Genomic DNA, 13095 nt, shown 5'->3' with positions numbered 1-13095 from the left:
ACACAATTAACTCTCAGAACTGAGCATGTGGAGAGACATTCGTTCATCTAGCACACATGGAACGGTTAGCAGGAGAAACTTTTACAATGGTTTCTCAGTCTGTTTCCTAGTTCCGGTTTGAATTTCTTTCAGTTTTCACTGTAAAATGTGTTGGAGCTTGTACATCCCCGTATAAATATTTGGGGGGTAGTTTGAAACTGAAAAGAATTTTTGTGTTCCCAACAAGCTAGTTGAAAGACGGCTTTCACACACACTTATCTCTCAGAACTGAGCATATGGAGAGACGTTCGTTCATCTAGCACAAAAAGAACGTGTTGCAAGAGAAACATTTAGTCTGGTTTCTCAGTCTGTTTCCTAGAGCCTAGTTGATGTTCCTGCAGTTTTCACTGTAAAACTGCGTTGGAGGTAGAACAACCCCATATATATGTATGTACTGTAGTTTGCAACTGAAAAGAATCTTTGCATTCCCAACAAGCTAAATGAAGAACGGAGTTCACACACACTTATCTCTAAGAACCTAGCATGTGGAGTGACGTTCTTTCATCTAGCACAAAGGGAAAGGTTTGCAGGAGAAACTTTTACTCTGGTTCTCACACTGTTTCCTAGTACCGGGTTGAAGTTCCTGCAATTTTCACTGTAAAACAGAGTTTGAGCAACTACATCCCCGTATATGTGTATGGTGTATAGTTTGCAACTGAAAAGAAATTTTGTATTCCCAGCAAGTCACGTGAAGTTTGGCTTCTCACACACTTATCTCTTGAAATGAGCATGTGGAGAGATGTTCATTCATCTAGCACAAAGTGAACGGTTTGCAGGAGAAACTATTACTGTTGTTTCTCAGTCTGTTTCCTAGTGCCGGTTGGATGTTACAGCAGTTTTCAGTGTAAAATCGACGTGGAGCCACTACTTCCACATATATATGTATGGATTGTAGTTTGCAACTGAAAAGAATCTTTGTGTTCCCAACAAGCTAGTTGAAGGACGGATTTCACACACACTTATCTCTCAGAACTGAGCATGTGGAGAGACATTCGTTCATCTAGCAGAAAGGGAATATTTTGCAAGAGAAACTTTTACTCTGGTTTCTCAGTCTTTTTCCCAGTACCTGTATGGAGATCCTACAGTTATCATTTTAAAACCGAGTTGGAGCTAGTGCCTCCCAATATAAATATATGGAGTGTAGTTTGCAACTGAAAACAAACTTTGTGTTCCCAACATGCTAGGTGAATGACGGCATCCACAAACACTTAACTCTCAAAATTGTGCATATGGAGAGACGTTCGTTCATCTAACACAACGGGAACGGGTTGCAAGAGAGACATTTAGTCTGGTTCCTCAGTCTGTTTCCTAGTGCCGAGTTGAAGTTCCGGCAGTTTTCACTGTAAAATCGAGCCTGAGTTAGAACCTCCCCATCTATATATATGGAGAGTAGTTTGCAACTGAAAAGAAATCTGTATTCCTAACAAGCTATGTGAAGTTCGGGTTCACACACACTTATCTCTTGAACTGAGCATGTGGAGAGACGTTCATTCATCTAGAACAAATTGTACGGTTTGTTGGAGTAATTTGTACCCTGGATTCACAGACTGTTACTAGTGCCTGTTTAATGTTCCTGCAGTTTTCAATGTAAACCCGATTTGGAGCTTGTACCTCCCCATATATATGTATGGAAATTAGTTTGCAAATGAGAAGAAATTTTGTGATCCCAGCAAGCTATGTGAAGGACGGCTTTCACACACACTTATCTCTCAGAACTGAGCATGTGGAGAGACGTTCGTTCATCTAGCACAAAGGGAAAGGTTAGCAGGAGAAACTATTACTCTGTTTTCTCAGTCTGTTTCCTAGTTCCGGTTTGAAGTTACTGCATTTTTCAGTGTAAAACCGAGTTGAAACTTGTAACTACCCATATATATGTATGGAGTGTAGTTTGCCACTGAAAAGAAATTTTGTGTTCCCAACAAGCTTTGTGAAGGACGGCTTTCACACACACTTATCTCTCAGATCTGAGCATGTGGAGAGACGTTCGTACATGTAGCACAAATGGAACGGTTTGCATGAGAAACTTTCTGTCTGGTTTCTCCGTATGATTCCTAGAGCCGGTGTGAAGATACTTCAGTTTTCACATTAAAACCGAGTTGGTGCTAGTACATCCCCATATATATTTATGGATTGTAGTTTGCAACTGAAAAGAAACTTTGTGTTCCCAACAAGCTAGGTGAATGATGTCTTCGACACACACTTATTTCTCAGAACTGAGCATGTGGAGAGACGTTCGTTCATCTAGCACAAATGGAACGTGATATTGGAGAAATTAATTTTCTGCTTTCTCAGTCTGTTTCCTAGTGCCGGTTTGAACCCCTGCAGTTTTCACTCTAAAACAGAGATGGAGATATTACTCCCTACATATATATATATGGAGTGTAGTTTGCAACTGAAAAGAAACTTTGTGTTCCCAAAAAGCTAGGTGAAGGACGGCTTTCACACACACTTATCTCTCAGACCTGAGCATGTGGAGAGATATTCGTTCATCTAGCACAAAAGGAATATGATGCAGGAGACACTTTTACTCTGGTTTCTCAGAATATTTCCTAGTACCGGGTTGAAGATCCTACAATTTTCACTTTAAAACCGACTTGGTGCTAGTACATCCCCGTATATATGTATGGATTTTAGTTTGCAGCTGAAAAGAAATGTTGTGTTCCCAACAAGCTATGTGAAGTACGGATTTCACACACAATTTTCTCTCAGAAATTAGCATGTGGAGATACATTCGTTCATCTAGCACAAAGTGAACTGCTTGCCGGGGAAAGTTTCCTCTGGTTTCTCAGTCTGTTTCATAGTGTCGGTAAGATGTTCCTCCAGTTTTCACTGTAGAACCGATTTGGATCTAGTACATCCCCATATATATGTATGGAGTGTAGGTTGCTTCTGAAAAGAATCTTTGTGTTTCCAACAAGCTAGGTGAAGGACGGCTTTCACACACACTTATCTCTCAGAACTGAGCATGTGGAGAGATGTTCGTTAATCTAGCACAAAGGGAACGGGTTGCAAGGGAAACATTTATTCTGGTTTCTCAGTCTCTTTCCTAGTGCCAAGTTGATGTTTTTGCTGTTTTCACTGTAAACCCTATTTGGAGCTATTACATCCACATATATATGTATGGAGTGTAGTTTGCAACTGAAAAGAAAATTTGCATTCCTAACAAGCAAGGGGAAGTTCGGCTTCACACACACTTATTTCTAAAACAGGGCATGTGGAGAGACGTTCATTCATCTAGCATAAAGGGAAATGTTTGCAGGAGGAACATTTACTCTGGATTCTCCGTCTGTTTCCTAGTACCGGTTTGAAGATCCCCCATATTTCCCTTTAAAACCTAGTTGGAACTAGTACATCCCCGTATATATTTAATAGTGTAGTTTGAAGTGAAAAGAAATTTTGTGATCCCAGCAAGCTATGTGAAGGGCGGCTTCACACACATTTATCTCTCAGATCTGAGCATGTGGAGAGACGTTCGTTCATCTAGCACAAAGGGAACGGTTTGCAGGAGGAACTATTACTCTTTTTCTCAGTCTGTTTCCTAGTGCCGGATTGAAGTTACTGCAGTTTTCAGTGTAAAACCGAGTTGGAGCTAGTAAATACCCTTATATATATATGGAGTGTAGTTTGCAACTGAAAAGTAATTTTGTGTTCCCAACAAACTATGTGAAGGATGGCTTTCACACACACTTGTCTCTCAGAACTGAGCATGTGGAGAGACGTTCGTTCATCTAGCACAAAAATAATATGTTGCAGGAGACACTTTTACTCTGGTTTCTCAGTCTTTTTCCTAGTACCGTTTTGAAGATCCTACAGTTTTCACTTTAAAGCCGAGTTGGAGCTAGTACATCCCCATATATATGTATGGATTTTAGTTTGCAGCTTAAAAGAACTTTGTGTTCCCAACAAGCTATGTGAAGGACTGCTTTCACACACAATTAACTCTCAGAACTGAGCATGTGGAGAGACATTCGTTCATCTAGCACAAAGTGAACTGTTTGCAGGAGAATGTTTACTCTGGCTTCTCAGTATGTTTCATAGTGTCGGTAAGATGTTCCCCCAGTTTTCACTCTAAAAATGATTTGGAGCTAATACATCCCCATATATATGTATGAAGTGTAGTTTGCTACTGAAAAGAAACTTTGTGTTTCCAACAAACAAGGTGAAGGACGGCTTTCACACACACGTATCTCTCAGAACTGAGCATGTGGAAAGACTTTCGTTCATCTAGCACAAAGGGAACGGTTTGCAAGAGAAACAATTAATCTGGTTTCTCAGTCTCTTTCCTAGTGCCAAGTTGATGTTTTTGCAGTATTCACTGTAAACCCGAGTTGGAGCTATTACCTCCACATATATATGTATGGAGTGTAGTTTGCAACTGAAAAGAAAATGTGTATTCCTAACAAGCAAGGTGAAGGTCGGCTTCACACACACTTATCTCTAGAACTGAGCATGTGGAGAGAAGTTCATTCATCTAGCACAAGTGTTTCGGATTCCTGGAGAAATTTTTACTCTCCAGTCTCAGGCTGTTTCCTAGTGCCTGTATTATGTACCTGCAGTTTCACTTTAAAACCGATTTAGAGCTTGTACCACCCCATATATATCTATGGAGTGTAGTTTGCAACTGAAAAGTAATTTTGTGTTCCCAACAAGTCATGTGAAGGACGGCTTTCACACACACTGATCTCTGAGAACTTAGCATATGGAGAGACGTTCGTTCATGTAACACAGAGGGAAAGGGTTGCAGGAGAAATTTTAGTCTGGTTTCCCGGTATGTTTTCTGGTGCCGGTTTGAAGATCCTGCAGTTTTCACTTTAAAACCGAGTTGGAGCTACTACATCTCCGTATATATTTATGGAGTGTAATTTGTAACTGAAAAGAAACATTGTGTTCCCAACAAGCTATGTGAAGGACGGTTTTCACACACACTTATCTCTCAGAACTGAGCATGTGGAGAGACGTTCGTTCATCTAGCACAAAAGGAATATGTTGCAGGAGACACTTTTACTCTGGTTTCTCAGTCTTTTTCCTAGTACCAGTTTGAAGATACTTCAGTTTTCACTTTAAAACCGAGTTGGAGCTAGTACATCCCCATATATATGTATGGATGTTAGTTTGCAGATGAAAAGAACTATGTGTTCCCAACAAGCTATGTGAAGGACTGCTTTCACACACAATTAACTCTCAGAACTGAGCATGTGTAGAGACATTCGTTCATCTAGCACAAAGTGAACTGTTTGCAGGAGAATGTTTACTCTGGTTTCTCAGTCTGTTTCATAGTGTCGGTAAGAAGTTCCTCCAGTTTTCACTGTAGAAATGATTTCGAGCTAGTACATCCCCATATATATGTATGAAGTGTAGTTTGCTACTGAAAAGAAACTTTGTGTTCCCAACAAACAAGGTGAAAGACGGCTTTCACACACAAGTATCTCTCAGAACTGAGCATGTGGAGAGACGTTCGTTCATCTAGCACAAAGTGAACGGTTTGCAAGAGAAACAAATAGTCTGGTTTCTTAGTCTCTTTCCTAGTGCCAAGTTGATGTTTTTGCAGTTTTCACAGTAAACCCGAGTTGGAGCTATTACCTCCAAATATATATGTATGGAGTGTAGTTTGCAACTGAAAAGAAAATGTGTATTCCTAAAAAGCAAGTTGACGTTCGGCTTCACACACACTTATCTCTAGAACTGAGCATGTGGAGAGAAGTTCATTCATCTAGCACAAATGGAACCGATTGCTGGAGAAATTTTTACTCTGCATTCTCAGTCTGTTTCCTAGTGCCTGTATTATGTTCCTGCAGTTTTCACTTTAAAATCGATTTGGAGCTTGTACCTCCCCATATATATGTATGGAGTGTAGTTTGCAACTGAAAAGTTATTTTGTGTTCCCAACAAGTCATGTGAACGTCGGCTTTCACACACACTTATCTCTGAGAAATGAGCATGTGTAGAGAAGTTCGTTCATGTAACACAGAGGGAAAGGGTTGCAGGAGAAGCTTTTTGTCTGGTTTCCCAGTATGTTTCCTGGTGCCGGTTTGAAGATCCTGCAGTTTTCACTTTAAAACCGAGTTGGAGCTACTATATCTCCGTATATATTTATGGAGTGTAGTTTGCAACTGAAAAGAAACTTTGTGTTCCCAACAAGCTATGTGAAGGACGGTTTTCACACACACTTATCTCTCGGAACTGAGCATGTGGAGAGTCGTTCGTTCACCTAGCACAAAGTGAACGGGTTGCAGGAGAAACTTTTACTCTGGTTTCTCAGTCTGTTTCCTAGTGCCGGTTTGAATTTACTGCTTTTTTCAGTTTAAAATCTACTTGGAGCTAGTACCTCCCAATATAAATGTATGGAGTATAGTTTGCAACTGAAAACTACTTTGTGTTCCCAACAAGCTAGGTGAAGGACGGCATCCACACACACTTATCTCTCAGAACTGAGCATGTGGAGGGTCGTTCGTTCATCTAGCACACATGGAACGGTTAGCAGGAGAAACTTTTACAATGGTTTCTCAGTCTGTTTCCTAGTTCCGGTTTGAATTTCTTTCAGTTTTCACTGTAAAATGTGTTGGAGCTTGTACATCCCCGTATAAATATTTGGGGGGTAGTTTGAAACTGAAAAGAATTTTTGTGTTCCCAACAAGCTAGTTGAAAGACGGCTTTCACACACACTTTTCTCTCAGAACTGAGCATATGGAGAGACGTTCGTTCATCTAGCACAAAAAGAACGTGTTGCAAGAGAAACATTTAGTCTGGTTTCTCAGTCTGTTTCCTAGAGCCTAGTTGATGTTCCTGCAGTTTTCACTGTAAAACTGCGTTGGAGGTAGAACAACCCCATATATATGTATGTACTGTAGTTTGCAACTGAAAAGAATCTTTGCATTCCCAACAAGCTAAATGAAGAACGGAGTTCACACACACTTATCTCTAAGAACCTAGCATGTGGAGTGACGTTCTTTCATCTAGCACAAAGGGAAAGGTTTGCAGGAGAAACTTTTACTCTGGTTCTCACACTGTTTCCTAGTACCGGGTTGAAGTTCCTGCAATTTTCACTGTAAAACAGAGTTTGAGCAACTACATCCCCGTATATGTGTATGGTGTATAGTTTGCAACTGAAAAGAAAATTTGTATTCCCAGCAAGTCACGTGAAGTTTGGCTTCTCACACACTTATCTCTTGAAATGAGCATGTGGAGAGATGTTCATTCATCTAGCACAAAGTGAACGGTTTGCAGGAGAAACTATTACTGTTGTTTCTCAGTCTGTTTCCTAGTGCCGGTTGGATGTTACAGCAGTTTTCAGTGTAAAATCGACGTGGAGCCACTACTTCCACATATATATGTATGGATTGTAGTTTGCAACTGAAAAGAATCTTTGTGTTCCCAACAAGCTAGTTGAAGGACGGATTTCACACACACTTATCTCTCAGAACTGAGCATGTGGAGAGACATTCGTTCATCTAGCAGAAAGGGAATATTTTGCAAGAGAAACTTTTACTCTGGTTTCTCAGTCTTTTTCCCAGTACTTGTATGGAGATCCTACAGTTATCATTTTAAAACCGAGTTGGAGCTAGTGCCTCCCAATATAAATATATGGAGTGTAGTTTGCAACTGAAAACAAACTTTGTGTTCCCAACATGCTAGGTGAATGACGGCATCCACAAACACTTAACTCTCAAAATTGTGCATATGGAGAGACGTTCGTTCATCTAACACAACGGGAACGGGTTGCAAGAGAGACATTTAGTCTGGTTCCTCAGTCTGTTTCCTAGTGCCGAGTTGAAGTTCCGGCAGTTTTCACTGTAAAATCGAGCCTGAGTTAGAACCTCCCCATCTATATATATGGAGAGTAGTTTGCAACTGAAAAGAAATCTGTATTCCTAACAAGCTATGTGAAGTTCGGGTTCACACACACTTATCTCTTGAACTGAGCATGTGGAGAGACGTTCATTCATCTAGAACAAATTGTACGGTTTGTTGGAGTAATTTGTACCCTGGATTCACAGACTGTTACTAGTGCCTGTTTAATGTTCCTGCAGTTTTCAATGTAAACCCGATTTGGAGCTTGTACCTCCCCATATATATGTATGGAAATTAGTTTGCAAATGAGAAGAAATTTTGTGATCCCAGCAAGCTATGTGAAGGACGGCTTTCACACACACTGATCTCTGAGAACTGAGCATGTGGAGAGACGTTCGTTCATGTAACACAGAGGGAAAGGGTTGCCGGAGAAACTTTTAGTCTGGTTTCCCAGTATGTTTCCTGGTGCCGGTTTGAAGATCCTGCAGTTTTCACTTTAAACCGAGTTGGAGCTAGTAAATCCCCGTATATATTTATGGAGTGTAGTTTGCAACTTAAAAGAAACTTTGTGTTCCCAACAAGCTATGTGAAGGACGGTTTTCACAAACAATTATCTCTCAGAACTGAGCATGTGGAGAGTCGTTCGTTCATCTAGCACAAAGGGAAAGGGTTGCAGGAGAAACTTTTACTCTGGTTTCTCAGTCTGTTTCCTAGTGCCGGTTTGATGTTACTGAAATTTTCAGTTTAAAATCTACTTGGAGCTAGTACCTTCCATTATAAATGTATGGAGTGTAGTTTGCCACTGAAAACTAGTATGTGTTCCCAAAAAGCTAGGTGAATGACGGCTTCCACACAAACTTATCTCTCAGAATTGAGCATATGGAGAGACGTCCGTTCATCTAGCACAAAGAGAACGGGTTGCAAGGGAAACATTTATTGTGGTTTCTCAGTCTGTTTCCTAGTGCCTAGTTGATGTTCCTGCAGTTTTCTCTGTAAAACCGAGTTGGAGGTAGAATCTCCCCATATATATGTATGGACTGTAGTTTGCAACTGAAAAGAAACTTTGTGTTCCCAACAAGCTAAATGAAGGACAGAGTTCACACACACTTATCTCTGAGAACTGAGCATTTGGAGTGACGTTCTTTCATCTAGCACAAATGGAAAGGTTTGCAGGAGAAACTTTTACTCTGGTTTCTCAACCTGTTTCCTGGTAACGGGTTGAAGTTCCTGCAATTTTCACAGTAAAACTGAGTTGGAGCTACTACATCCCCGTATATGTGTATGGTGTATAGTTTGCAACTGAAAAGAAAATTTGTCTTCCCAGCAAGTTACGTGAAGTTTGGATTCTCACACACTTATCTCTTGAATTGATCATGTGGAGAGACGTTCATTCATCTATCACAAACTGAACGGTTTGCAGGAGAAACTAATATTCTGGTTTCTCAGTCTGTTTCCTAGTTCCGGTTTGAAGTTATTGCAATTTTCAGTGTAAAACCGAGTTGAAGCTTGTAACTACCCATATATATGTATGGAGTGTACTTTGTCATTGAAAAGAAATTTTGTGTTCCCAACAAGCTATGTGAAGGACGGCTTTCACACACACTTATCTCTCAGATCTGAGCATGTGGAGAGACGTTCGTACATGTAGCACAAATGGAACGGTTTGCATGAGAAACTTTCTGTCTGGTTTCTCCGTATGATTCCTAGAGCCGGTTTGAAGATACTTCAGTTTTCACATTAAAACCGTGTTGGTGCTAGTACATCCCCGTATATATTTATGGGGTGTAGTTTGCAACTGAAAAGAAACTTTGTGCTCCCAACAAGCTAGGTGAATGATGGCTTCGACACACACTTATTTCTCAGAACTGAGCATGTGGAGAGACGTTCGTTCATCTAGCACAAATGGAACGTGATATTTGAGAAATTAACTTTCTGGTTTCTCAGTCTGTTTCCTAGTGCCGGTTTGAAACCCTGCAGTTTTCACTCTAAAACAGAGATGGAGATATTACTTCCTACATATATATGTATGGAGTGTAGTTTGCAACTGAAAAGAAACTTTGTGTTCCCAAAAAGCTAGGTGAAGGACGGCTTTCACACACACTTATCTCTCAGACCCTAGCATGTGGAGAGATATTCGTTCATCTAGCACGAAAGGAATATGATACAGGAGACACTTTTTCTCTGGTTTCTCACTCTATTTCCTAGTACCGGTTTGAAGATCCTACAGTTTTCACTTTAAAACCGACTTGGAGCTAGTACATCCCCGTATATATGTATGGAATTTAGTTTGCAGCTGAAAAGAAACTTTGCGTTCCCAACAAGCTTGGTGAAGAACGGCTTTCACACACAATTACCTCTCAGAACTGAGCATGTGGAGAGACATTCGTTCATCTAGCACAAAGTGAACTGTTTTCAGGGGAAAGTTTACTCTGGTTTCTCAGTCTGTTTCATAGTGTCGGTAAGATGTTCCTCCAGTTTTCACTGTAGAACCGATTTGGATCTAGTACATCCCCATATATATGTATGGATAGTAGTTTGCTTCTGAAAAGTATCTTTGTTTTTCCAACAAGCTAGGTGAAGGACGGCTTTCACACACACTTATCTCTCAGAACTGAGCATGTGGAGAGACGTTCGTTCATCTAGCACAAAAGGAACGGTTTGCAGGAGAAACTTTTACACTGGTTTCTCACGCTGTTTCCTAGTACCTGGTTGAAGATCCTGCAATTTTCACTGTAAAACCGAGTTGGAGCTACCACACCCCCGTAAATGTGTATGGTTTATAGTTTGCAACTGAAAAGGAAATTTGTGTTCCCAGCAAATTATGTGAAGTTTGGCTTCTCACACACTTATCTCTTGAATTGAGCATGTGGAGAGACGTTCATTCATCAAGCACAAAGTGAAAGTTTTGCAGGAGAAACTATTACTCTGTGTTCTCAGTCTGTTCCCTAGTGCCGGTTGGATGTTACTGCAGTTTTCAGTGTAAAATCGACTTGGAGCCAGTACTTCCCCATATATATATATGGATTGTAGTTTGCAACTGAAAAGTAACTTTCTGTTCCCAACAAACTAGTTGAAGGACCGATTCCACACACACTTCTCTCTCAGAACTGAGCATGTGGAGAGACATTCGTTCATCTAAAAGAAAGGGAACATGTTGCAGGAGAAACTTTTACTCTGGTTTCTCAGTCTTTTTCCTAGTTCCGGTATGGAGATCCTAACGTTTTCAAATTTAATACGAGTTCTAGCTGATACTTCCCAATATAAATATATGGAGTGTAGTTTGCAAATGAAAACAAACTTTGTGTTCCCAACAAGCTAGTTGAATGACGGCTTCCACACACATTTATCTCTCAGAAATGAGCATGTGGAGAGACGTTCGTTCATCTAGCACAAATGGAACAGGTAGCAGGAGAAACTTTTACAATGTTTTCTCAGTCTGTTTCCCAGTTCCAGTTTGATTTTCTTTTATTTTTCACTGTAAAATGGTGTTGGAGCTTGTACTTCCCCGTATAAATATATGGAGTGTAGTTTGAAACTGAAAAGAATTTCTGTGTTCCCAACAAACTATTTGAAAGACGGCTTTCACACACATTTATCTCTCAGAACTGAACATATGGAGAGACGTTCGTTCATCTAGCACAAACGGAACGGGTTTCAAGAGAAACATATATTGTCGTTTCTCAGTCTGTTTTCTAGTGCCTATTTGATGTTCCTGCAGTTTTCACTGTAAAACCGAGTTGGAGGTAGAACCTCCCCATATATATGTATGGACTGTAGTTTGCAACTGAAAAGAAACTTTGTTTTCCCAACAAGCAAAATGAAGTACGGATTTCACACACACTTATCTCTCAGAACTGAGAATGTGGAGTGACGTTCTTTCATCTAACACAAAGGGAAATTTTTGCAGGAGAAACTTTTACTCTGATTTCTCACCATGTTTCCTAGTACCGGGTTGAATTTCAAGAAAATTTCACTGTAAAACCGAGTTTGATCGACTACATACCCGTATATGTGTATGGTTTATAGTTTGCAACTGAAAAGAAAATTTGTGTTCCCAGCAAGTTATGTGAAGTTTGGCTTCTCACACACATATCTCTTGAATTGAGCATGTGGAGAGACGTTCATTCATCTAGCACAAAGTGAACGGTTTGCAGGAGAAACTATTATTCTGGTTTCTCCCACTGTTTCCTAGTGCCGGTTTGATGTTACTGCAGGTTTCAGTGTAAAATCGTCTTGGAGCCATTACTTCCCCATATATATGTATGGATTGTACTTTGCAACTGAAAAAAAACTTTGTGTTCCCAAGAAGCTAGTTGAAGGACGAATTTCACACACAGTTATCTCTCAGAAATGAGCATGTGGAGAGACATTCGTTCATCTAGCAGAAAGGGAACATGTTGCAGGAGAAACTTTTACTCTTGTTTCTCAGTCTTTTTCCTAGTACCGTTATGGAGATCCTACAGTTATCACATTAAAAAAGATTTGGACCTAGTAACTCAAGATATATATATATGGAGTGTAGTTTGCAACTGAGAACAAGCTTTGTGTTCCCAACAAGCTAGGTGAAATAAGGCTTCCACACACACTTATCTCTCAGAACTGAACATATGGAGAGACGTTCGTTCATCTAGCACAACGGGAACGGGTTGCAAGTGAAACATTTATTCTGGATTCTCAGTCTGTTTCCTAGCGCCAATTTGATGTTCCTGCAGTTTTCACTGTAAAACCGATCTGGAGGTAGAAACTCCACATATATATGTACGGAGTGTAGTTTGCAACTGAAAAGAAAATTTGTATTCCTAACAAGCTATGTGAAGTTCGGGTTCACACACACTTATCTCTAGAACTGAGCATGTGGGGAGACTTTCATTCATCTAGCACAAATTGTACGGTTTGTAGGAGTAATTTTCACCCTCGATTCTCAGACTGTTCCTAGTGCCTGTTTGATGTTCATGCATTTTTCAATGTAAAACCGATTTGGAGCTTGTACCTCCCCATATATATGTATGGAATTTAGTTTGCAGCTGAAAAGAAATTTTGTGATCCCAGCAAGCTATGTGCAGGACGGCTTTCACAGAAACTTATCTCTCAGATCTGAGCATTTGGAGTGACTTTCGTTCATCTAGCACAAAGGGAAAGGTTTGCAGGAGAAACTATTACTCTGGTTTCTCAGTCTGTTTCCTAGTGCCAGGTTGAAGTTACTGCAGTTTTCAGTGTAAAACCGAGTTGGATCAAGTAACTCCCCATATATATATATGGAGTGTAGTT

Source organism: Camelus bactrianus, unplaced genomic scaffold, assembly GCF_048773025.1.
Source record: "Camelus bactrianus isolate YW-2024 breed Bactrian camel unplaced genomic scaffold, ASM4877302v1 HiC_scaffold_45, whole genome shotgun sequence".
NCBI lineage: Eukaryota > Metazoa > Chordata > Mammalia > Artiodactyla > Camelidae > Camelus > Camelus bactrianus.
This window is presented reverse-complemented; position numbering follows the sequence as displayed.